Raw genomic sequence first — 27700 nt, 5'->3', positions numbered from 1 at the left:
GAACTTCATGTTCTCATTCCTTTTCTTTCTTTCTTTTTTTTTTTTTTTTTGCCATTTCTTGGGCCGCTCCTGAGGCATATCGAGGTTCCCAGGTTAGGGGTCGAATTGGAGCTGTAGCTGCCAGCCTATGTCAGAGCCACAGCAACGCGGGATCCCAGCCGTGTCTGCAATCTACACCACAGCTGGATCCTTAACCCGCTGAGCAAGGCCAGGGATCGAACCCACAACCTCATGGTTTCTAGTCGGATTCGTTAACCACTGAGCCACGAAGGGAACTTCCTTTGCTTTTCATGACCGTTTACCTAAATACTCTATTGTTTTGTTTTGAAAACCTGAGTGGCATGCACATACCTAGCTGGTTACTAAAGTTACTATTAGGTATAGCTGCCCAGGAGGGGATAAGTGGAACAGAGTCTCTCAGGCATAGTCTGGCTCCAGCCTCTCTGTGAGTTTATGAGAGCTGAGTCTGGAGAAATCAGTGAGTGAGGTCACACTTGAGTCCAAGGAAACACACAAAGCTCACCACAGTCAGGGCACCAGCAGGCCTGTGTGAACCAGAAAAATTAGTTGTCTGGTAACAATATGGTTTGATGGGAGTGGGCCCCTCTGTCTTTTCTACTTCTCATCTCCCCATGACCCCTCCCTGACCCAAGAGTAGAAGACAGCAGAACTTCTGTTGGGTGAAATGCGTGTCCATGCGCGATCCAGGCTGTGCAGAGTTTGGAGGGAGGGTGTGTAGGCGCTTCAGCAGCATGTGGTCAGATTAGTCAAGTACTGAGACTGAGCCAGGCTCACCTGGGCGTCCTGTCCTCAGGTGCTGCTGTTTCCTCCTTGGCGAAGAGCAGAGCCTAAAGGATGAACACCATGGAGAGTGGGTGACCCAAGACAAAGGAATAGAAGCTTTCTGTTTTTTTTTTCTTTCTCTCTTGTTTTGCTGATGCTCTATGATCCACACTCCTGTTCCACGCCAAGCCCTGCCACATAGGCATCTCTTTGAATATGTTTAACCTCTATCGTTTTGTGTGCATTCTTTTTTTTTTTTTTGTCTTTTTGCCATTTCTTGGGCCACTCCTGCGACATATGGAGGTTCCCAGGCTAGGGGTCAGATCGGAGCTGTAGCCACCGGCCTACGCCAGAGCCACAGCCACACAGGATCCGAGCTGTGTCTGCAACCTACACCACAGCTCACGGCAACGCCGGATCCGTAACCCACTGAGCATGGCCAGGGATCCAACCCACAACCTCATGGTTCCTAGTCGGATTCGTTAACCACTGAGCCATGATGGGAACTCCCATGTGAGCTCTTGTAAGACGTATATTTGGCGTCTATGTGCACGTATTGGTAACTTACATGAATAGCGTTTTGTTATATGGCTTCTTATTTTTCACTCAGTGCTATGTGCAAAGATCATCAGTGTTGCTCTGTGTGTATCTAACTCAAGTGATCTAACTGCTGAAAGGGCAGCTATGGATGGCATCCCTAGCTTTCTCCCTGTGCGTCCTTTGGTGATGAACATTCAGAATGCTCCCAATGCCCTACCGCTGCAAACGACACTGTACCGAACATTCTCCGACATGACTTGTTATGGATCTGTGTGAGAATTTCTCTAGAGGGCATGTGGGGATACTGAATCAGACTATGTACAGCCACATTCATCTCTGGGGTGGCTGCCCACGTTCCTTCTGCCACAAGAAGTGCATGAGGGTCCCCATGCCCCACATCCCCATTACAGGACTTGGCAGGATTGAATTTGCTAAAATGCTGCCCATCCATGAGATTTAAAGTGAAACCTCAGGAATTCCCGTTGTGGCTCAGTGGTAAGGAACCCAACTAGTATCCATGAGGATGTGGGTTTGCTCAGTGAGTTAAGGATCCAGCACTGCCGTGAGCTGTGTGCATGGTGTAGGCCAGATGTGGCTTGGATCCCGCGTTGCTGTGGCTGTGGCTGTGGTGTGGGCCAGCAGCTGCAGCTGCAATTCAACCCCTAGCCTGGGAACTTCCATATGCTGTGGGTGCGGCCCTAGAAAGACAATAAATAAATAAATAAATAAATAAATAAAGTGAAATCTCATCGTAATTGTATTTTGTACTTTCCTGATAACTAATGCCTTTGAGCATCTTATGCCTGTTACCTTTTGGGGTTTTCCACTTGAGAAAATTGCTTGTCCATAGCTCTTATAGACCTCTTCGTGGAGGCCCCCTCCATTGTTTTACCTTTCTTATGTGTTCCACAGTCCTGATCCTGTGGGAAGGGTGGACCCTAACCAAAGCTTTGGTACTCCGTGTCAGGTTCTGCAGTACCTTTGTATTTCCACATGAATTTTAAGATCACCTTGTCAAGGTGTTAAAAAAACCTGCTGAGACTTAGAAGGATTGTGTCGAATGTTTATGGAGAACTGACATCTTAACAATATGGAGTTTTCTGACCCAGGAACAAAGTGTACCTTCCATTTGTTTTGTTTGTTCTTTCAGCAAGAGAGGTATATAGGTCTGTCAGATATATTCATAATTCATATTTTTATTTATTTTTTGCTTTTTAGGGCTGTATCTGCCACATATGAAAGTTCCTGGGTTTGGGGTCAAATCAGAGCTGCAGCTGCTGGCCTACACCACAGACAGCAATGTGGGATCTGAGCCACGTCTGTGACCTCCACCACAGCTCATGGCAATGCCAGATTCTTAACCCACTGAGCAAGGCCAGGGATCGAACCCCTATCCTCATGGACACTAGTCAGGTTTGTTACCACTGAGCCACGATGGGACCTCCCCTCATTCATATTTCTAAATGTCGTTTTAGCTGGAATTTAAAAAGTTTCCATGTCCAACTGTTCATATTCAGTTGGTATATACAATTGTTTTGTGTATATTGATCTTGGGTCTTGCAGGAGTTATTATTAGTTCTATTAGTTTGTTGTTGTTTGGTAGATTCAATTGGATTTTCTCTTCTTTTTTTTTTATGGTTGCACCCATGGCATATGGAAGTTCCTTGGCCAGGGAATGAATCTGTGCCATAGCAGTGACCTGAGCTGCCACAGTGACAATGGTGGTCCTTAACCACTAGGCCACTAGGGAACTCCGCAACTGGATTTTCTACATATACAGTCATGTCATTTTCAAATATAGTTTTACATCTTCCTTTCCCATCTAGAGGCCTTTCCTTTCTTTCTTTTTAAAGGAGAAAAAGATAACTTTATTGCTTTGCCAGGCAAAGGGGGCCACTGCAGGCTAATGCCTTAAAGACTGTGCCCCCCTTTTCTTTCATTTTCTTTTTCGTCTGATTGCACTTGCAAGAACTTCTAGTACAATGCTGAACAAATGTGGTAAGAGGATATCCCTATAGTGTTTCTGATGTTGGGGGTGAAACATCGTTTTTCCCCATTAAATATAGTGTTAGCTGTGGGATTTTTGTAGATGCCCTGTATCAGGTTGAGCAGGTTCCCTTACAGTCCTAGTCTGTCAAAAGATTTTCTTTTTAAATCGGGAAGGGATATTGGACTTTAAATGCTTTTTTGCATTTATTGTGATAATCTTTTTTTTCCCCTTATTTTTTGGTTTGTTAACATGGTGAGTTGCACTGACTGATTTTCATTTTTTTTTCATTTTTTAGAAGTATGGTTAATTTACAATGTTTCTTCAATTTCTGTTGTACAGCAAAGTCACTCAGTCATACACAGTTCCCTGTGCTGTGCCACAGAGCCCCATAGCCCATTCATCCCAAATAAAATTTTCTTAAGGTTAAACCAACTCATATTCCTGAGATAAACTCTACTTGGTTTACCTTTTTAAATACATTGTTGGATTTGCTTCGATAAAATTTTCTTTACAATTTTTGCATATCTCGAACTTTCACTTTTGACACTTGTTTCCTCAAATTTGACTTCCATCAAGCATTTTTTTTTTCAGTGTGCCCGACTCCTCCTCTTCCTATCCTCTAGATTGTGTCTGAGATAGTTACCAAGGCTGGGAATTTCCCTAAACTCAGAGACGGCCCAGAAGAATTTAGAATAAAGACTGAAAGCATTTGTGATGTGCTCAGTCCTACCTCTGAGAGTGTGAATCAACTCCTGGCAGCAGACGTGCCCTTCAACAGACTCACTGCCCCAGCCTGAAGAGCCATCATACCCTGTAAAGATGCTCAGTACTTCACAGGTTAGATCCAAAGAGAAAATCATTATAAATTGCTTAGGAAATCCCTTACCCTAGAGTAACCCTCACTGTCTTTGCTCTACCAGTTGGTATTGTTCTGCTCCAATGAACAAAATAACAATATGGGTCACCTTTCAACGGGAGCCTACCCGTAAACACTGCATCCCATTTTCCCACTGAAGAATCCTACCTCATTCTGACTACCTAATGAACTGGATATCCCACACCTTTTTTTTTTTTTTTGCTTTTTTTAGGGCTGCACTCTTGGCATATGGAGGTTCCCAGGCTAGGGGTCCAATCGGAGCTACAGCTGCCAGCCTACGTCACAGTCACAGCAACGCAGGATCTGAGCCGCATCTGCAACCTACACCACAGCTCACGGCAATGCCAGATCCTTAACCCACTGAGTGAGGCCAGGGATCAAATACGAAACCTCATGGTTCCTAGTCAGAATTGTTTCCGCTGCACCATGACGGGAACTCCAAGAACAAAGGCACTATTATTTAACGTCCTCAGAGTGACAAGAAAAAATATGGCATGCATGAAGCAAGATCAGGAAGCTATACAAAGAAAGGAACAGTCAGAGAACAATAACAACACAAAGCCCTTAGAGTCAAGCAACAATCAAAGGATGATCTTCAGGGAGTTCCCATTGTGGCTCAGTGGGTTAAGAACTGGACTAGTATCCATGAAGATGCAGGTTTGATCCCTGGCCTCTCTCAGTGGGTTAAGGATCCGGCGTGGCCATGAGCTGTGGTGTAGGTTACAGATGCATCTGGCATCTGGTGTTGCTGTGGCTGTGATATAGGCCAGCAGCTGTAGCTCTGATTCAACTCCTAGCCTGGGAACTTCCATATGCCGCAGGGGCAGCCCTAAAGAGCAGGAAAAAAAAGGATCTTCAAAGCAGCCAGAGAAAAAGAACACCTGAAATAAAAAAAGACAATTAGACTGATAGCAGACTTATCAACAGCAACAGTGGAAACCAAAAGAAAGTGCCATAATATAAGTGTTAAGAGGAAAAAAAAAAAAAGGTAACTCAGAATTGGGTACTTGGCAGACCTATCTTTCAAGAAGAATAAAGTAAAATAAAGGGATTTACAGATAAATGCAGATTCAAACATTTTCCTTTTAAGAGATCTGCATTAAAGGATCTTCTAAAGTACATATTTCAAGATGGAAAACTGGCCCAAATAAAGAGGTCTAAGGCTTCAAAAGGAAGGTGCACAAATAAAATGGTAAACAAGTATTTAAACACTGTCTGAATAAAATAATAATGTTAATGTCCATTTAGTTGACATTAACATAAAATAATAACATTGTTAAGGTCCATTTATATGTTGATATCTTCCTCAGAAAAGAACTAAAATAGTAGACAACCATTAACATGTAAATTGGGAGACAGTGATATTTTATAAAGTCTCTGTATTGTTTGGGTAGGGGATTATGTAATGTTCAACTTTCGACTTTAGGTTAAATATGCATGGTAAATTTTCAAGACCAACCAGTAAAGTATCTTTGGCGGGACTAATGAAGAAAAACAGAGAGAAGGCACAAATAAATAATATGAACAATATAAAAGACAAAGCAGAAATCATAAAATAAGAGGATACAGTTAATTTGAAAACTTAGATGAACTGGACCAACTAATTTATTTATTGGATGTGTCCACTAGTGACCTTGACCAGACCACTATGGCAGATGACCAAAGATGCAAAAATACTAAACAATTTATTTACTTAAAAAAAATTTTATTTTTGCTGCACCGCCAGCATATGGAAGTTCCTGGGCCAGGGGTCGAACCCGAGCCACAAGCAGTGACCCAAGTCACTGCAGTGACAATGCTGAATCCTTAATCTGCTGCACCACAAATCAACCCCAAATCCAGGATGAGTAAAAAAAATTTAATATAACATGAAAGTGTGTGGTTTATTCCAGAAATGCAAGAGTGGTTTAACATTAGAAAGCTCCCATAACAACGTGGCCCTGTGACTGTGATGGGCAGCTCAGCTCGGTCTTCTTTGTTAGCCTTAAAGAGAGGGGGAGGCTAAAGGTAGGTCCCCTGGGGAGGGGGAGGTCTCCAGGGAGGGAAGGCTGGGGAAAGGCCTGTGAAGGTCCCCAATTCCCATCTATACCCTGCTACAAGAATACAAATGATAATTGAGGCAGGTACAGTAACTTCATTTTACAAATGCTCAAACTAAAGGTAAGAAAGGTTAGGAAATTTGACCAAGGTCACGATGCTAGTAAGTAGTTGAGCTACAATCCAAATCCAGGTGGTCTGGATCTATGGCTCATGTTCTGAACCACTATGCCATTCTCCCTTTAATATTGATAGTAGTAGGTGTTCAATAAATGGTGGCCAGGTGCCAAGTACCTTACATACGCTGTAACACCCACAACTATCCAAAGTGGGCATTCCGCTGATTTTACTGATGAGGTAACTGACATTTAGGACAGGTGACATGGCTAAGGTCACGCAACCAAGACACTGGGGAGCTCTATACTTTGAAACTGGGCTTGCCAGACTCCACAATTAACTCATTTTTTTTTCTTCTTTTTTTTTGGCGACTGTGCAATACATGGAGTTTCCGGGCTAGGGGTCAGATCGGAGCTGCAGTTGCAACCTATATGGCAGCTGTAGCAATGCTAGATCCTTTAACCACTGTGCCAGGCTGGGGACTGAACCTGCATCCCAGGGCTCCAGAGATGCGCCCCACCGTGAACTCCACCTTGTCTTAGATTGTTACAGGTATGAATGAATGCCAGAGGAGGTGAACCCTAATATCTGAGGACAAGATAGGCAGGCTCTGTCCATTCCCTGAAAGATGAAGGTCTTTATGGTATCAGGAGTCAGAAAAACTCCTCTCCACAAAGAGACCTCCACACATGGAACTGAGAAGAGACTTCATCACCTCCAGGAGAGTGGAAATGACCCCAACCCCGGGGGGTGGGGGTGGGTGGGTTGGATATAAAAGAAGCAGGTAACATAAGCACCATCATCTAGATAAGGAAGGCAGGGACACTGGAAGCTGGTATGGCCAAGTTTGTGGACAGTCATGTCCAATCAACTTTTCATTACCTTTCTGAAGAGTTAACAGATTAGCATGTCAGGGGAGGTCACAAACTCATGTCAGAATTTTGGTATGTGCCAGTCTCCTAGAATGAACTTGTAGAAAGACAAATGAACAGCGAAGGCAGTTAGTGAGGTTGGCGTACATCATGTGGCTTCCCATCTTTGGGCCTTTGCCCATGCTGTACCCTTTGCCTGAACTGCCCTCCTCTCCCCTTATGAGTCATCCAAAAGGTTCCTACTCATTTTTTTAGCTTCAGGTCATATGCCATCTCAACCAAAAAAACCCTCCCTGGTCCCTTGAGCTTGGTTGTGTGTTCCCTAGGGGCTCTCACACTCTGTCATACCCATCACTGTTACTGCATTGACCACCGGAAATTATGGTCCTGTGTCTGAGAACACACCTTGTTCATCTCTGTGTCCTCAGTGTGGATCAGGAGGCCTGACACATAGTAACTGGTCAGTCAGTTTTGCTCAAGTAACTAGTTGGCTAGTTAAACCCAGTGTGGTAACGATTAATGAACTGATGTTGGCCCGCAGAGGGAAGTCTCTAGGGGAATGCCACAAAGACATGTGTGTACTGATGGCATTCTGACAAAACTAGTGGGTGACAAAAAACCAGGGGAGTAGGCCATATATTAGACAACAGAATTAGTATCCAAACAGTCATGGGCAGATGGAACCCACTGGAGTCTCGCTGGCCCCCAAGGGGGTTAGAGAAAAAGTCAGGAAGAAAACTCACATCCACTGCAGCCTTGACAATGAAAAAAGTTTTTCTGAGCTAAAACTTACCTCCCTGCAGTGTCCACATTATGACAGCATTTACTATGTGCCAGTCTTTCTACCAGCTCTCTCCCTATCCAACTACCACAGAAAAAGTCTAATTGGGGTGATCTGCTTGGCTTTTATTGGGGAACCAATAAACTGTTTCTCACAGGACAGGAAAAAGGGGAAATCCTAGCTGGGATTAGAAGGCCTAATGAGAGCTAGGGCTTTGGTGTTCAGCAAGTAACAGGCAGGCATGACCACACAGCAGTTTGAGGGCTGTTTGAGAAAGAGGCAGGTCCATCTTCAGGAGCCCAGGGTACCGAACATGTTCAGGAGCCAGTCATGAATACAAGGCTTTGTCATCACCCTATCAACTCTAAATTTGCTACTCAAAAGACCCCAGGAACTACCCTCATGGCTTCTTCACAGCCCCCGCCCTTCTGAACAATGATGCTCAAGCTCTTTTGCATGGAATGAAAGGCCTTCATGTCTAGCCCAGTTCTCAATGTATTTCTCCCTCTATCCTCCACATTAATTAGTTCATTAATTCATTCAGTTTATTCCACAAATATTTATTGAGTATCTACTCAATATTACTATGCACTGTTCTCGGCACTGGGGATACAGCAAAGAACAAAAACAAGAGTCCTGCTTTGTGGAGCTTACAGTCTATTGGGGACAGACAAACACTAATCACAATAAATAAATAAATATATCAGGTGGTGATCAGTGCTCTGCAGAAAAACATAAGCCATAAATAGGATAAGGGGATGATGAAAGTGCTGGTGAGTGGGGTTATTTTAGATATGGTGGTCAGGGAATGCTTCTCGAGGGAGGTGACATTTGAGCATACTACAAGTGGGTGGGCAAGTCATCAGATTATCTACAATGAAGAGTGTTCCAGACAGTGATAACAGCAAGTACAAAGGCTCTGAAAAGGGGGGATATCTGGCATGTTTAAGGGACGGCAAGGAGGCCAATGTGGCTGGAGAAGAGTGAGTGACGGGAAGAGTGATATGAGGCCAGGTCAGAGAGGTTATGGGGACCAGCTTGTGTAGAGACTTTGGGGCCATGGTGAGGGCTTTGGCTTTTATTCTGAGGGAGATGGGAGTTATGGGAGAATTTTGAGCAGAGGAGGGACACAGCCTGATAGGGATTTTTAAAAGAATTTCAGAGAAGACCTAGTAATGGTATTAGAACACTAGGCAAAAGAAAAAAACAAAAAAAAAAAAAAAAACAAAAAAACGAGGGAATTACTAGGAAAACAAAAAGGTATGTAACAAAGGATATGTCATTAGACTGTACTATGTAGTCTGGATGTGAACAATATTTACAATGCCATACTCAGGCAAACAGTGATACTGGTTGAACAAAAATTGTATAAAATGTTTAAAGAAATAACAGAGGCAACCACAAAGATGAGCAAGCAATAAGAAACTATTAAGAGATGACCAGGCAGATTGGTAAGTGAAATATATGAAGGCTGTACAAATGAAAAATACCATTGTTGAAATAAAAATTCTGTGGACAGATTAAACAGCAGATCAGACATAGCTGAAGAGAGAATCAATAAGCTGAAAGATATATCTGAAGAAATTGTCCACAATGAAGTGCAAGAAGACAAGATAGAAAATATCAATGAGATGTTACGAGATATGGAAGATAGAATGAAGAGATGCAAAATATGACTAACTGAATTCTGAGAAAGAAAACATAGAAATAATGGAGGAAAGGCAATATTTGAAGAGATAATGACTGAGAACTTTCTAGAAATTATGAAAAACATGAATCCAGAGGCATGAAGCACATTTCCAAAGTACAATAAATGAAAAAGAAATACATACCGAAACACTAGAATGAAAGTGCAGAACCCCCTGAACATTCTCCTCCATGAGAGAGAGAGAGAGACCTTAAGAATACCCAGAAAACAAAAACACCTACAAAAATAGTAATTAGACTGACAATGGACTTCTAATATTACCTATAACAATCTATCTTTTAAGAATGAGTATAGAATAAAGACATTTACATATAATAAAGACTGGGAGAATTTAACACCAACAAATCTGTACTAAAAGGGCATCTCAACACTGTATTCATAATGAAGGAAAATGATCCCAGAATGATGGTCTGAGATGCAAGAATATATGCATGAAAATCCAAACACACACCATCTACATAAAATAATACTAAGGATGATATAGAATTTGTGAGGTTAGGGGGGGAAAGGGAAGAAATAAATATACTCAAAAAAATAACACGTGGTCCAAGAGAGGAATGACTAGAGTTGAATGTTTCTAAGCTTCTCGCATTCAAGAAGGATGTTAAAGTACTGTTTAACTTTATTGATTGATTGATTTATGTTTGCTTTTTAGGGCCATACCCATGGCACATGGAGGTTCCCAGGCTAGGGGTCGAATTGGAGCTACGGCTGCAGGCCTACACCACAGCCATAGCCACATCAGATCCAAGCCATGTCTGTGACCTACACCACAGTTCACGGCAATGCCGGATCCTTAACCCACTGAGCAAGGTCAGGAATCGAACCCGCAACCTCATGGTTCCTAGTAGGATTCGTTTCCACTGCACCATGATGGGAACTCCAGCACTGTTTTAACTTTAAAACTTATAAGTTATATGTGCACAGCAAAACCTCAAGGATAACCACAGAAATAATGGGAAAAGAATAGGTAAATTCCAAACCGCAATGAGGAAAAAAATAGAATAAGGAAACAAACAAATGAAAAAAGCAGGCAAAAAAAGAGAAAAATGAAGCATCACAAAGGTGGTGGTAGGAAATAGAAATAAAAAACTATGACAGTAGAGAAAAATCCAAATATTTCACAATATATGTAAACAGACTAAACTTGCCCATTAAAAGATAGAGAGCATTAGATTCGATTTTTTAAAAGGTCCAGCTGTATGCCATTCCCAAGAGACATAATTAAAGTATTAAGGCATGAAAATGTTTCAAAGTAACACAAATCCTAACAGAAGAAAAGTCTGTGTTTCTATATTACTGTAAGATACAATAGACTTCAAGGAAAAATGCATTATCAGGAATAGAGAACGTCATACATGTTTACCAGGAATATATAACAATTCTTGATTTGAATATTCCTAATAAAATACCCTCAAAACATGTAAAGAAAAAGAGAATTACAAGAAGAAACAGATAAATCCACCATCAGAACTGAATATTAACACACCTTACAATTCATGGTATAGTACGACCCCCCGAAAATCAGTAGATATAGAAAATGTGAACAATACAATTAACAAACTTGATAATAGACATATGTAGAACTCTGTATTCAACAATTAGAGAACATACATTCTTATAAATCACATAGGAAACATTCAAAAATACTGATCACGTACTAAGCCATAAAACAAGTCTCAATAAATTTCAGAGCTTTTATCACACAGATCACATCCTCTGATCATAATGCAATTAAGACAAATTCCAATAACAAAGAGGTAAAATTTTAAATCTCCAAATATTTAGAAACACACTTCTCGCAGGTCAAAGAAGTAACCACGATGGAAATGCTGAGTACGTGGAACCGAACAATAATAAAATACGACATGTCTGAACTTGAAGAAAAGCAGTAGTTAGAGGGAAAGTTATGTCCTTAAATGCACAAAAATTAATGAGCTCTGTGTCCAATTTAAGAAATTAGAAAAAGAACAACAGAATAAATCCAAAAAATGTGGAAGGAAGGAGATCAAAAAAGATAAGAGCAGAAATTAAAGAAATAGAAAACAAAGACACAATAGAGAGGAGCAACAAAGCCAAAAGCTGGTTCTTTGAAAAGACTAATAAAATAGACAAACCTCTGGAGAGATTGATCAAGAAAAAAAGTGAGAAAGCACAAATAACCAATATCAGCAATGAAAAAGGAGACATAACTACAGATAGAACAGAGAACAAAAAAACAAGGAAACTTTATGCCAAGTTTGAGAACACAGACAAAATGGACCAATTCCTAGAAAACTATAACTTACCAAAATTAACGCAAGAAGAAAAAGAAATCCTGAATAATCCTCCAACTATTAAAGGAACTGAAGCAGTAGTTAAAACTCTTCCTACCAAAAAACAAATAAAAGAACAGAAAATAGCAGGAGGCGGAATTTTCCAATGGATATGTGGGTTACAGGTAGGCAAAAAGATATTAATCCCCTTAGCCCTGGAAGTGTCCACGTATGACCTAAGGCAGTGGAGACCCTAGGCAAGCCACCTCTCTCTATGGGTAGCCTCCTGTGGAGATTCTTAGGGAGTGGCCTTAGGGTGAAATGGGGTCTGACAAATCCCTCTGAAGTCCCTGCAGGTGGTAAGCGCAAATGAGTAACAGCCAGCACTCGGTTACTGCTCTGTGGTAAGTGTGCTAAGCAGGGCCAAGGAGGAGCTCTAAGACTTGGACAGCTTCTTCAGTAGCCAGCTTCTGTAGTCTTCTGCTCAGTGAGGACAAGGGGCCTGTGGAGCTGCTGGAGGAGTCTGTGTTCCAGTTGCCAAGAAACACCACACACGACCCAAGCTGTGACTGGTTGGGGTGGGGTTGGGTGCAGAGAGGCCAAGCAGGGGCTTCTGGAGAGTGTAGCTCCAGGCAGAAGCCCTGAAACTCTGTCTTCACGAATATCAGATACTTCTATCCGTTTGCAGTTGATGAGCCCTTTTAATGGTGTCCAAGCTAGCTGCAGGGTGATGATTCTAACAATGATGTGTGTTCTGCAAATAAGAGCTTCATCATTATTTTGAAATAGTTAATATGAAAGAGTTCAATTGGATTCGAAGTCTAATCACATTCTCAGAAGAAATTTTAACAATATATTTGTCAGTGAAACAAAAAGGTATCATTTCACTTGTTAAAACATTTTTGAACAATTCAAAAATTGGTTTCAAATACTTTATCACCTAATTGTACAAAGAAAGATTTTTATTGATGGTGACTGTTAAGAATTTAAAGAACACATCATTAAAGTCTTGATTGGGATTTGTGTGTAATCACTTTGAGCATAAAACCTGATATAAAATAAACATGTTATGGGAGCAGGTTTCAAGTTTCTCATTGAAATTTCTGAAAATATTTTATTTTGAAGTTTAATATTAACTTAATATTAAAATGGAAACACCAAACCAAGGTGGTTTTACCAAACAGATCATTCCAAAGTCATACAGCGTATTCCAGAATACTGTAAATGAGGGAACACTGACTCATTCTATAATACCAGCAGAACTTGATGCCAAAAGAAAATACAGACAGCATGAGGAAGGAAAATTAAAGACCAGTTTTACTCATGGACACAGATACAGATATCCTAAACAATATATTAACAAACTGAATCTAGTACTGTGTAAAAAGGAAAAGATCATGACCAAATTGTATTTATACCAGAAATACAAAGGTGGTCTAACATGAGGAAAATCTATAAATGTCATTTACTACATTATCAGATTATTGGAGGAAAAAACCATAATCGTCCCAAGCAAAGGTATTTGATAAAAATTCAACACCCTTTCATGAGTTAAAAACAATAATTAAAACTTCTTAGCAAAAAGGAATAGGAAGGAACTTGCTTCATTTGATAAAACCTGTAAAAACCAACAGCAAATATCATTCTTACTAGGGAAAAGTTAGTTACTAGGGAAAATCTAAAATATTCAACAAGATAAGGATGCCCACGGCCATCTTTTCTATTCAACACTGTACTGGAGGTCCTGGCCATCTCAGTGAGACAAGAAAAAGAAATGAAAAGCATCAAGTTGGGGAGGAAGAACACAAAACTGTCATTATTAATAGCTGATATGGCTGTCAACGTAGAAAACACAAAGGAATATACAGACAACTTAAAAGGAACCAGGGCTCCTTGAGAAATGGTTGGTTCTGGTTGGGGTTAGGGCAGGAAGAGAAAAGATGAGTGGGAAGCATCGTGCAATGCTGGCAAGTAAGGAGGTAATCAAACACAGAAGGATGGGGCCATGTCCAAGGGACACAGAAGCCAACCTAAAAGAGTCCCCATTGGCCAAAGCCAGAACAATCTGACCACAAGACAAGTAACAATATAGGATTTATAAGTCAAATTATTAAACAAATATAATCAAGAAACTGAATAACTACATAAATACAGGAGAAGAAACATCTTTTTTACAGAAGGATTCCAAATAATATATGTAAATACACCCTCCTCCAGAGGTGGAGCTTAATTCCTCTCCTTCTCCTTGAGGATGGGGTAGATTCTTCCAAAGAAGAGAGTGAAACGGGGAAAAACAGCAAATTTACAATGGAGAAACCTGGCAAACCCCACCTTAACTAAGTGGTGAAGGTCAACATCACCAGTGATGTCATAGGGATATCACATGCCCCTGATGTGATGAAAGGGTACTTCAACTCTGTGGGATTCTTTCCAAGAACAACCCCAGTCTAATTATGAGGAAAACTTCAGACAAATCCAAATTGAGGGACATTCTATAGTGCATCTTAAAACTGTTAAGGTTATTAAAAAAAAAAACCAAGGAAAGACTGAGAAACTGTCATAGACCAGAGAACACTAAAGAGACATGACAACTTAAATGCAATGTGATATTTGGAACTAGATCCTAGAAAAGAGAAAGGACATTAGTGGGAAAACTGGTACAGCTATAGAGAGTCTGACGTTTAGTTAATAGTAATATACCAATGTTGTTTTCTTAGTTTTGACAAAAACACCACAGTGAAGAGTATACAGGAACTCTCCATACTGTCTCTTTATTTACTTTTCTATAACTTAAAATTATCCTGAAATTAAGTTTGCTTAAAGGTAATGCAAGTTTAGCAAGCTGGATGGCTATAATAAAAATATAAAAAATCAACTTCGTTTCTATGCACCTGCAAGAGAGATGAAACACATTAAATAACAAGATCTCATTCATAATCGCAGTAAAAGCCAAGAGTACCATGGAATAATTCTAACACAAGATATGCGGGCCCTTATACAGAAAATTATAAAGCTCCACACCAAAAGACATTTGAGAATTTATTTAAAGTAAAAGGATATATCATGTTTATAGCTAGGAAGATTCAACATCATAAACATACCAATTCTCTTCAAATGGATTGATAGATTTATTCCAGTTCAAATGTTCTGGTAGAAAATAACAAGTAGATTCTGAAATGTATTAGAAATAACAAATGGCCAAGAATATATGATACTCCTGAAGAAAAACAGGATGAGAAGATTTTGCTCTACCAGTTATCAAGATTCTTTATGAAGCTAAAGTAATTAAGTAGTGTCATACTGGTTCAGGGGCAAAAAGCTGGCCAATAGCAGAGATCCCAGAAACAGACTTATGCAGATATGAAATTCTGATACGTGACAAAAGTGGCACTTCAGATCATTAGGCTATCTATGGGGAAAATAATACAATTGGCTCCCTACCTTGTAACTTACACCACAAAAAATCAATTCCAGTTAGATTAAGGGCTTAAAAGTGAAAGGCAAGCCTTTAAACTTTTATTAGAAGAAAATAAAGAATATCTTTATAACCATAGGTTAGGGAAGACAACACAAAAAGTGCTGGCTACAGAGAAAAAAACTGAATTGCTCAACTCATTTAAAAGCCATATAATTGACAAATAATGAGTATCCAAATAATTAACTTCTATAAATCAGTAAAAATTTTCAAATGGGCAAAAGACATTAATAGTCATTGTACAGAAGAAGAAACATGTGTGACCAATAAACATTAAAAGATGCTAATTAAGTCCACGACTCACTATAATGACAAAAATTAAAAAGTGGGACAATATCAAGTATTGATAGGGTACGAATCAATGGGACCTCTTATAAATTGCTGAAAGATGTGTAAATTGGTACCAACAGTTTAAAATACATTTTGGCATAATCCCATCATGATGAATGTTTACATTAACCAGCAATTCCATTCCTAGGTATATAACTTAGAAAAATGGGTGTGCATGTGTGTCAGGAGATATGTACAAGAATGTTCATAATAGTACTTATTATAAGAGCAAAAATCTAGATATGACCTAAATGTCTCTCAATAGGCAAATGGGTGAATAATTTGTTTTAAGATCACCTGATGGAATATTATACAGCACTGAGAATGAACAAGCTACAGCTACATGCAAAACAGGGAATCTTGGAAACACAACAATGAGTGAAAAAAGTAAATCACAAAAGACCATATACAGTATGATACTATTTTTTACAAATCTCATAACCAAGTCAAATAAACAATGTATTGATTAAGCAGCTCCACAAATATGAAAAAAATATATATCAAAAAGAGCAAAAGATCGGATCCCGCGTTGCTGTGGCTCTGGCGTAGGCCAGTGGCTACAGCTCCGATTCGACCCCTAGCCTGGGAACCTCCATATGCCGCGGGAATGGCCCAAGAAATGGCAAAAAGACAAAAAAAAAAAAAGAGCAAAAGAATGTTAAACACAAGACTTAGGATACGGGTAATTTCTGGCAGAGAGTTAGAGAATGGGACAGAAAACGACATAGGGAAAGATACTATCATTAATGTTGTCCTTGGGTGGGGTTGTAAGTTCCTGGGTTTTCATTATTATTATTATTACTATTATTATTATTATTATTATATTTATAACTCACATATATAAGGTATATATTCTTTTACTATATGTCTAATATATTTTGTATGAACAAACGAGGAATGGGAAAAGAATAGGAAGAATTGAGGAATGACAACTCTTTTGAAGAGTTTTGTTGTTAGAGGAATAGAGAAACAAAGTCGTATTTGCAAGGGGACATGGGATGAAGAGTTTTAAATTTTTTAAAGATGGGAGCAATAGGAGACCGATGGAATGGCAGAGTGAGGACTTCGGTGAACCAGCTCTCTCTCTAAAACAATGAAAATATGGGCAAACCAACTAAAATCAACCAGTTCAAAACTCTGGCAATTAACAAAGGCATAGAATGAAGTGAAAATCAGCGATCCAAGAGAAACAACTGAATCTTGGCAAGAGAGCAGATTTTATGACATTTTTGTGTGTGTGACATTTTAACTTGTGGCTCTTCCCACCCTCCCAACCCTCTCCAGCTTAGTGGTTCAATAGCCAAAAGCTGAACAAATTCCAGAAAACAGAGCCATGCTTTGGCTGGGAATTTAAAAGAAAATCCTGGAGGATGAGACAACTATAGGGAACTCTGAAAAGCTCTGACATACTCCTGGGTATCTAAAGGGCTATATACATGGTTATGTGCATGCCCAAGAAAGCTGGAAAAGGAGAGGGACTAAGTCATTACTTCTGTCTGACTGTGAGGTCCTGTGCAAGCAGAAAGTGAAAGCTAAGACTGCCTTGCAAACTTACTGAAGTTTGAAGGCATGTCTTCTCACACAGATCTCCTTGGCAGAGGGTGGAAGACATATAGACAAGGCATTTAAGGAAATCTGACCAATCACCAAATCATACTTACCAGGTATGACCCCTAGGAATCCAAGCCTAAAAACAAGATCTTTTTTTTTTTTTTTTTAAAAGGTTACCAGAGAACTCAGAGGCCACATAATGCAGGGAATATAGAATCCACAGACTTAGTCAAGTAAAGTTACTAAACAAATTAACAACAAGAAAAATAACAATAATGACAACAACGCAACACACACACACACACACACACACACAAACCAGAACAACAAACCTTGAGGGTGGAAGAGTCTAAAACTAGAGTTATTAGAGCAGAGTATCTAAAATGTCCAACTTTTGACAAAATAAGTATGAACCAAGAGAAGAAACAGGAAAGTATGTTACATATACAGGGGAAAAAAATCAGCCAAAAGAACAACATGTCCCTGAGGAGGCCAATGTCTGGGACTTAACAAAGACTTTAAATTAGTAATTATAAATATTTTCAAAGAACTAAAGGAAACTGTATTTAAAGAGTTGAAGGAAAGTGTGAGAACAATGTCTCACCAAATGGAAAATATCAATAAAGAGACAGAAATCATTTTAAAAAATCAAATAGAAAATCTTGCGCTGAAAGGTATAATAACTGAAATGAAAAATTCACTTAGAGGGGCTCAACAACATATTTGAGCTGGCAGAAGAGAGAAAGGGTAAATTTTATGACAGGTCAAACAGATATGATCCATTCTGAAAAGGAGAAAGAAAAAAGAGTAGAAAGAAGAAAACAGAAAAAGCTTCACACATCTGTGGGACACCAAGTGTACCAACATATATATAATGGAGGTATCAGAAGGACAAGAGAAAAAGGGGCCAAAAGGGGCCTCAGAAAAGGGCCAAAACATCACAAAGTTGATGGAAAACATAATCTATACTTTCAAGAAGCTCAAGTAAAATAAACTCAAGTAAAATAAAGAGATACACACCTAGACACAGAGTGAAACTGATGAAAGTCAAAGACAAGAATATCTTGAATGCAGCAAGAGAAAAATGACTTATTGCATTATAAGGGATCCTTATTAAGATTAACAGCTGATTTGTTATCAGAAACCACTGGAGGCCAGAAGACAGTGTAATGACATCTTTAATACATTGAAAGAAAGAGATAGATAATTCTTCTACATCTAGCTAAATTGTCCTTCAAACATGAAAGAGAAGATAAAAAAAAAAAAAGAAAGAATTTGTTGCTGATAGACCTATCTTGCAAGAAATACTAATTTCAGGCTGAAATTAAAGGACACTAAATAGTAACTTAAAGGTAATTACACAAGTATTACAAATGGTGTTTTTGTTTGTAACTTAAAGGAATTACATAGGTATTTTTGTTTGTAACACTTTTATTCTTCTATCTGTTTTAAAAGATAACTACATGAAGCAATAATTAAAAAAACTATGTTGGCAAGCTTATAATGTATAAAGAGGTAATTTGTATGATAATAATACTATGAAGGAGGTGAAAGGGAACAGAAGTATATTGGAGCGAAGTTTTTATATGCCATTGAAATTAAGTTAGAATTAACCCAAAGTAGATTGTTTCAAGTTAAGATGTTAGTTGTAATCTCCAGGGCAACCACTAAGAACTTAACTCAAAAATATATAGTTAACAAGGAAATAAAAAAGTTATAATAGAAAATATCTACTTGATATATAGGAAGAGAGCAATTGAAGAACAAAAGAACATAAATGACATAACACACACACAAGGCAAATATCAATCCTTTACAAACTCTTCCAAAAAACAGAGGAGGAAACACTTCCCAATTCGCTCTATGCAACATGTATTATTCTGATACCAAAAACAGACAAAGACATAAGAAAACTATAGGCCAATATCCCTTATGAATAGAGGTGTAAAAATTCTCAACAAAATACCAGCAAAACAAGTCCAGGCACATATTATATATTGCATTATATAACATTAGGATCTATTTCAAGAATGCAAAGTTAGTTTATTATCTGAAACATAATCAATGTAATATACCCTATTAAAAGGACAAACAAACTCCACACAATCATCTTGGTAGATGCAGAAAAAGCATCTGACAATATCCAACACCCATTCATGGCAAAAACACTCAGAGAACTAAAATTAGAAGGGAACTTCCTCAACCTGATAAAGGGAAACTATGTAAAACCCACAGCTAACACCACACTTAACGGAGAAAGATTCAATACTTTCCCCCTAAGATCAGGAACAAGACAAGGATGTCTGCTCTCATTACTTCTAGTCAACACTGTAGGTCTAACCAAGGCAATTGGTCAAGAAAAGTAAATAAAAGGCATCCAGATTGGAAAATAAATGTAAAACTATCTCTCTCTGTAGATGATGTGGTCTTATATACAGAAAATCCTAAGGAATCTACTAAAAACTACTTGAACTAATAAACAAGTTCAGCAATGCGACAGGATAGAAGATCAATAAACAGAAATCAATTGTATTTCTACACACTAGCACTGAATAATCAGCAAGTGAAATTAAGAAAACAGCCCCATTTATAATAGCAGCACAAAGAATAAAATACCTAAGGAATAAATTTAACAAAGTAAGTGCAAGACCTGTACACTGAAAACTATAAAACACTTCTGAAAGAATGAAGCTGTAAATGCAAAGACTTCTCATGTTCATGGATTGGATGACTTAATATTGTTCAATGGCAATACTTCCCAAATTGATAAACAGAGACAATAAAATCCCTATAAAAGCTTCAGCTGATTTTCTGCAGAAACTTACAAGAGGATCCTAAAATTCATATGGAAGTGCAAAGGACGTAGAACAGCCAAAGCAATCTTGAAAAAGAACCAAGTTGGAGGAGTCCCATTTTCTGATTTCAAAATTTACTACACAGCTAATGTAATCAAGACAGTGTAATCTGGCATAGTGACAAATATATAGATCAATGGAATAGAATTGAGAGTCCAAAAATTAACCTTCACATTTATGATTAATGGTTAACTGATTTTTCATGAGGTTGTCAAGACAGTTCCAATGAAGGAAAAAATACTCTTTTCAACAAAATGTGCTGGGAAAACTAAATGTCTACAAACAGGAGTTCCCATTGTGGCTCAGTGACAACGAACCCAACCAGTATCCATGAGGATGCAGGTTTGATCCCTAGCTTCCCTCAGAGGGTTGAGTACCTGGCATTGCCATGAGCTATGGTGTAGGTCACAGATATGGCTCAGATCTGACGTTGCTGTAGCTGTGGTGTAGGCTGGCAACTGCAGCTCCTATTCAACCCCTAGCCTGGGAACCTCCATATGCCACAGGTGCAGCCCTGAAAAGACAAAAAAAAAAAAAAATTTAAATATCCACAAATGGAAGAATAAAATTTGGACCCCCACCTCACACTATGCACAAAAATTAACTCAAATGAATCACCAGCCTAAATTTAAGAGCTAAAGCCTTGCAATTCCTGGAAGAAAGCAATGGACTAAATCTTTGTGACCTTGGTTTATGGAATGGTTTCTTGGATATGACACAAAAAGTCAAGAGATAAAAGAAAAAAAAAAAGCAAATAAACTGAACATCAAAATGAAATCTTTTGTGCATCAAAGGACACCATCAAGAAAGTGAAAAAACAACCTGAAGAATGGGAGGAAAGATTTGCAATTCATCTATCTGACAAGAGACTTGTATCTGAAGTATATAAAGAATTCTTCCTTTCAGCGACTGTGAAGCTAGGAGATCCCGGCTGGGAGGACGTTGGATCTCATTGTTCTCCCAATCTTTCGACCCTCCCCCAAAGCCCCTCAATAAAGTGCATTGATCTCAAAAAAAAAAAAAAAAAAAAAGAATTCTTACAATCCAACAATAAAAAGACAAATAATCTAATTTTTGAAAGGCTAAGGATTTGAATAGACATTTTCTCCAAAGAAGACACGAAAATAGCCAATGTGAAAAGATGTTCAACATCATTAGTTATTAGGGAAATTCAAATAAAAACACAATGAGATACCACTTCATACTCATTAGAATGGCTATAATTAAAAAAAAACAATAAAAGGTTTTGGTGAGGATATGGAGAAATTGGAACCCTCATACACTGCTGATGGAAATGTAAAATGGTGCAGCCACTTTGGCAAAGTTTGGTAGTTCCTCAAAAGTTAAACATAGAGCTGCCATATGACCAAGCAATCCCACTGTTAGGTATCTACCCAAGAGAAAAGAAAACATACATTCACACAGAAACTTGTACACAAATGTTCTGAGCAACATCATTTATAATAGCCAAACACGAAAACTGAAATGTCCATTGACTGACAAATAAATGAACAAAAGGTAGTATATCCATACAATGGGATATCATTTGGCAATAAAAGGGAATGCCACATGCAACGACATGGATGAGCCTCAAAACGGTTATGCTACGTGAAAGAAACCACTCATAAATGCCAATATGATCCCATTTATATGAGATGTCTTGACAAATAGAGACACAAAGTGGATTAGTGGCTGCCTAGGGTTGGGGGGAGAGGAGTCATTGGGAGTTAACTGATAATCAGTATGAAGCTTCTTTTGGGGGGGAATAAAGATATTCTAAAATTGATTGTGGACAATGCTGTCACTATATTAAAGGCCACCGAATAGAATAGTAAGTGCCCTTTTAAAGGGTGAATTTTATGCTATGTGAAATAGGTCTCAACAAAGCTATAACAAAAAGATGCAAGCAATAACAAGATGTCTGTGTGTTAATGGTAATGACCTCGCAAGACCAGGAAACTGAGGCAGGAGAGAGGGGAAGGCTGCTGGAGCAATGTACTCAAGTAGGTCAGAGGATGGGATCTAGTCCCAAATTGGAGAGGTAGGGTTTTGATGACAGCGGGGACAGTTTATCCTTAATAGCAGAAAAGAAGGCAGAGTATGTGAGTACAGATGCTGTTTGGTGGGTGGATGTGGAAGTGGGAATCTGTGTTGGTTCTCTTCGATGGTTTAAAATTTTTAGTCAAGCAGGCAGCCTGAACCTAGGATGGGAGACGAGGTGTTAGAGATTTGAAGAGAGAGAAAGTCTGAAATAGCCATCAAGAAGGGTAGGACAGTGAATGGCCTGGGGAAGTACAGTGGAGCTGGCAGAGTTGGATTTAAGCAGAGCCAGGGTTCTGCCTGCTAAGTATGCTAAAGTGGCAGAAGGCAAAGGAAGTGAGGATGCATGCAAGGCAATGAGTATTATGACGGACCAGAGAATCTAAGCTGATTAAAGAAAGGACATGGGAACATGGAAGAAGTAAAGGGTAGTGAAAATGTTCAGTCCCAGTGGCACCGAAGGATGGCTGGAATTGGGGTGCTAGAGGGAGTGCATCAGAAGGACAGGTACTGGTTGGATGTCAGGAGGCCTGAAACTGTGATTATGGAGGTGATGCAGTCACAGGTACTGACAGGAAGGCTAAGACCACTGGGGTACATGCCTGAGGTGGGGCTGAAAGGCCAAGAGTACTGTAGAAAAGCAGACCACAGAACTGAGAGACAAGACTATTGGAAGGGTCATCTATTAGGATGTTAAAATCACCAAGTGGTAGGCTGGAGTAGTATTATAGAGAGAGACAGATAACTGGTAGCTAAATTCTTTTAGGAATGAGATATGACATGGGCAGGTATGTGTGTATGTCTACACCTGACTATAACAGACGAGTAGGTGATTCGAGAGTTAAAACAAGGTGGTTGATATTTACATAATCTTTTTTTTTTTTTGTCATGTTCATGGAATGTGAGGATCAAACCTGAGCCACAGCAATGATAACACCAAATCCTTAACTGTGAGGCTACTAGGGAACTCTAGATATTTACATAATCTTACTGGATCTCTCCACAAATTACCTACTAATTTCAAAGGGAAAAAGAGTATAATGGAGAAACCTGGAGACACCAACTTAAACAAATAGTCAATGTGAGCAAAATTAGTATTGGGATAAACTGTTATCATGTGTTTCCTGATACAAAGCACTGAAGACGGAGTTCCTGCTGAGCCTCAGTAGGTTAAGAACCTGATTAGTATCCACGAGGATGCAGGTTTGATCCCTGGCCTCACTCAGTGGGTTAAGGATCCAGCATTGCTGCAAGCTGCAAATGTAGGTAGCAAATGCAGCTTGGATCCGGTATTGCTGTGCCTGTGGTATAGGCCTCTAGCCTGGGAACTTCCATATGCCACAGGTGGAGCTGTAAAAAGGAAAACAAAGCACTGAAGACACATCTCTTCTGTGGTATTCTTGACAAATTACATAACTATAATCACAAAGAAACATAAGGCATCAAATTCTATAAAACATCAAATTCTATAAAATACCTGGCCAGGACTCTTCAAAAGTTTCCAAAGTCATGAAAGACAAAAGGACTGTCCCAGATTGAAAGGGCCTAAGGAGATATGACAAATACAATGTGGGATCCTGAATTAGATCCTAGAAGAGAAAAATTTTATTAGTGGAAAAACTGATGCAATTCAAATAGGTTCTGTGCTGTCATTAAGAGTGCTGTACCAGGAGTTCCTGCTGTGACACAGTGGGTTAAGGATCTTGTGTTGTCTCTGTGGCAGCATGGGTTTGATCTCCAGCCCAGCACAGTGGCTTAAGGACCCGGTGTTGCTGCAGCTGAGGCATAGCAGATTTGACCCCTGGCCTGGGAACTTCCATGTACCAAGGGTGCGACCAAAAAATGAGTACTGTACCAATGTTAATTTCCTAATTTTAATAACTGAGCTGCAGTTGTGTAATTTCTTAACACGTGGAGAATCTGAGTGAAGGATATATGGAAATTCTTTGTCCTATTTTCATAACTTCTAAAAAGTCTGAAATTATTCAAAAATGAAACTTTTCTTTGGCCATGCTTGAGGCATGAGGAAGTTCCTGGGCCAGGAATCAAATCTGAGCCAGAGCAGTGACAATACCAGATCCTTAACCCACTGAGCCATCGAAAAATTTTTAATTCTAAAAAAACAGAACGTTTAAGGAGGCGAGAGAGAGAATGTCTGGGAAGGACATATGGCAAGAGCGGGATTGAGGGGGCTGCTGGGGGAGCCAAGTGCTTAGGGGAAAGCCAGATTTCTGTTCAAGCAGTGGTTCTCAGTTGGGGTGGAAGAGACAGTCAAGAGGTGTTTGGGGGCGTTTTCGGCTGTCACAATAATTGGACTTACTTGTGAAATTTAGTGGGCACAGCCCAGGGATGCTCAGCATCCTGCAGTGCACAAGACAGCTCCACACAGCAAAGAATAGTACTGCATCCCATATGACTTTAGAATGTTCCACCATTCTAAATGTTCACCAATCATGTAGGTGAAAAAACCTGTTCATTCACTCATTTATTCATTCAACAAACATTTATTGAGAGCATCTACTATGTCCAAGCACTGTTTTAAGTAACAGGGATACATCAAGGCACAAGAAAGACAACTACCTCTGCTCTTCTGTAGTTTACAATCAAGTAGGAGAGTCAGAAAATAAACAACAAATGCAATAAAGATGTAAGTCATATATTATGTAAGGGGATGAGGAGTGCTAGGGAAAAAATAGAGCAGGGTATGTGCTGGGGAGAGCCAAAATTTTCAACAGGGTGGTCAGGGTAGGCCTCACTGAGAAAGTGACATCTGAGTAGAGGCCTGGAGGTGAGGGCATAAGCTTTGTGGATACTGTGGGGGTGGGAGAGCATTTTTAGTACAAGGGATGGTCCAGTACAAACCCCTGGGGTGGACATGTGCCTTATATGTTCAAGTAGCAACAAGGAGGCCAGGATGGGTGAAACACAGGGAGCAAGTGGGGATAGTGGTTGTAGGGGCCAGATCATGGATTTTAATATATAAAGACTGCTCCAGAAATTCAATAACCATATAAATTGAGGGAAGATTGCATTTTGTTTTTAGAACTTTCTGAAGAACTGTTCATCATCTAGGAAAATTGCATCACCCTATCTGCGGTGTCTGAGTCATAGTGTAGCTGTCACCTTCCCAGGTACAGGCATCATCATGTGAAGGCAATTTCATTATGTCTTCTAATGGAATTATATCCTAGCCTTTACATATTGAAATACATACTGTTTTATTATAAATTATTATTCCTTTCCTTCTCCCTTGTATTCAATTTAGGACATTATATTGGTTTTGGAGGAATTATGTATGTAGACAGATTCTCTTATCTATGCACTTCAATTCAGAAGAGTGAAGGGAGTATTTCAAAATATACATTATAAAAATGGAGTGTTGTGTCCAAAAGGTATGAGAACCACTAAGGCATGGCAAGAAAACAACAGGACTATTCAGAAACCAGGGTGAGAATGAAGGGGATTTTGCTCTGATGATTTTCCAAAGGCCTGGGAAATTCCACGGCTGTAAGGGAATGTAACTAGGAGACCTCTGGTCTCTGGTCTTTGTGTGGTGATTAACATGATACAGAACAAGGACCTGATCCACTCTTTCATCTAAGCTGCTCCCCACCCTGGGGGTCTCACCTGTTTAACACAGTAGGGTGGGGAACAAAGAGGACAGTTCTCGCCTCAAAGAGGCCAGAAGAAGCCTATAGGCCAGGCTTCCCCTCCGCCCCCCCCCCCCCCCCCCCCCCCCCCCCCCCGCCTTCCCCGGGCCACAGAACAGTCCAGAGCCACAGGCTAAGCTCAAAGGTGCTCTCAGGCCAAGCTCACTGCTATAAACAATGCACTACTAACCTGTTTAGGGATGGGAAAAAGACAAGCAGAAAGAGGAAGAGCAAAAACAGAGAAAGACAGAAGCAGTCAAAAAGAACCAATTGGGGAGGAGGAAGGGTCAGAGACAGCAGGGAGAAAATAAAGCCAAAGGGAAAGACAGATTATATTCTTTTCAATCAATAACAATTATTATTTATTGAAACTTTTCCAGGGGCCAGGTGCTGGGCAAAGTGATGCGTACGTATTGTCGTAGGTGGAGATTATATTAGACTTCCATTTGACAGATGAGGAAACTGAGACACCACTGGGTGAGGCTCAAGGTCTTACGGCTAGTTTAACTAGAAGGGTCAGGATTCAGCCTGTAAGGTCTCTTAGAGAGGGAGCCAGACGGAAAGATGGAGACAGACAGAAAGATGGAGACAGAGACAGAGGAAGAGGGGGGTGGGTGTGGGCAGAGAGAGAGAGACGGAGACTTACAGACACGCAAGCAGACGATCACATGAGCTGCAGACCTGCACAGTACCGTTTCCCAAGAGACAGAAATGGGGGGAGCGCGGAGGGCGGGCATGGGCGGTGGGCTCCGCAGGGTACTCACCTGGTTGCCGTCTGGGGCCGCAGGAGCACTCGCCCTCCCTTTGCTACCCGCACGATCCTCCGCAACCCGCTGACCTAGGGTTGAGAGGCCGCCCGGGTAAAAGCTCGCCGAGGTCCCACCCCTCACGCGCTCCGGCCCGGCATCTTTCCCCTCGCCCTCCGCCCCACCCACCCCCGTCTTTACAGCGTCTCACCGGGAACTTCAGACCGTCGGCGTCGCCGCTGCCTCGCTCGACCAGGATCCAGCGGCCGGCAGCAGGACCTCGCGAAAGCACTGGACGCGTCCCTCCCGCCTGCCGGAGCTATTGCGGGGTCGCTGGCCGCCACCGCTACCGACGGCTCCAGGTTCCCATTGGAGGAGTGCCCTCCTGCCTTTCCTGGGATTGGCTGGAAATGGAAACACTTTATTTTTACCCCCCAAGGCTGGATCCAGGCCGAAGAAAACCCGCCCCTTTGGGGGTCTTTGATTGGTTTACGTGCCAAGCCCACCCTTTATTAGCATTGGCCAGGAAGAGGACTCGTCATCGCTCTTTGCCAGTCCATTCGACAGGCGTTTGGGAGGTTAGTTGGAAGCACGCAGGCGCGAAGCCTAAAGTGAGGCCTGGCGCGAGTCAGTAGAGATCCGCGGCTTCTTGACGTCTTATTCTCCGTAAGCCCCCTTGCGCAAGCCATCGCTCCGCTAAGAGACACGACTCTGCCTCCAGTTTCCCATAGCTTACTCCCACCTGCAGAGACTTCTCGAGCAGAGATTTCTCTCGCTCAAAAAGAACGTGGTTCCTAATTTTATCCCTGGAGGATGATCTGGTTATAGGGGTCTGGCCAGTCACCCACCAGCCCCTGCTACATATTGATTAAGACATTGGTCAAGTGGCCACTTTGCTTGGAGCCTCAGTTTAACTGTCTGTGAAATGGGAAGATAATTTTAAAAATCTTTCCTGGAGTTCCCATCATGGCTCAGTGGTTAACAAATCTAGGAACCATGAGGTTGCAGGTTTGATCCCTGGCCTCACTCAGTGGGTTAAGGACCCGGTGTTGCCGTGACCTGTGGTGTAGCTCACAGAAGAGGCTTGGATCTG

General features: G+C 40.4%; 1 long non-coding RNA gene across 2 annotated transcripts; it reads right to left on the bottom strand.

Annotated features, from left to right (window-relative positions):
• Positions 1-236: 236 nt before the first annotated feature.
• On the bottom strand, positions 237-27141 carry LOC125118772 (uncharacterized). 2 transcript variants are annotated; one of them, XR_007132888.1, is made up of 4 exons: positions 26819-27140; positions 26626-26699; positions 23689-23800; positions 237-848 (listed from the first exon to the last, which is right to left on the bottom strand). It is a non-coding gene; the product is annotated as an uncharacterized LOC125118772 (long non-coding RNA). The 2 variants fall into 2 exon arrangements; XR_007132889.1 differs by lacking the exon at positions 237-848 and adding an exon at positions 11867-12714 and having other exon boundaries at positions 26819-27141.
• Between the last annotated feature and the right edge of the window lie 559 nt (positions 27142-27700).

This window comes from Phacochoerus africanus, chromosome X (genome assembly GCF_016906955.1).
Source record: "Phacochoerus africanus isolate WHEZ1 chromosome X, ROS_Pafr_v1, whole genome shotgun sequence".
NCBI classification, from domain to species: Eukaryota; Metazoa; Chordata; class Mammalia; order Artiodactyla; family Suidae; genus Phacochoerus; species Phacochoerus africanus.
The sequence above is the reverse complement of the archived record's forward strand: the minus strand, read 5'-3'. Positions and strand labels throughout refer to the sequence as shown.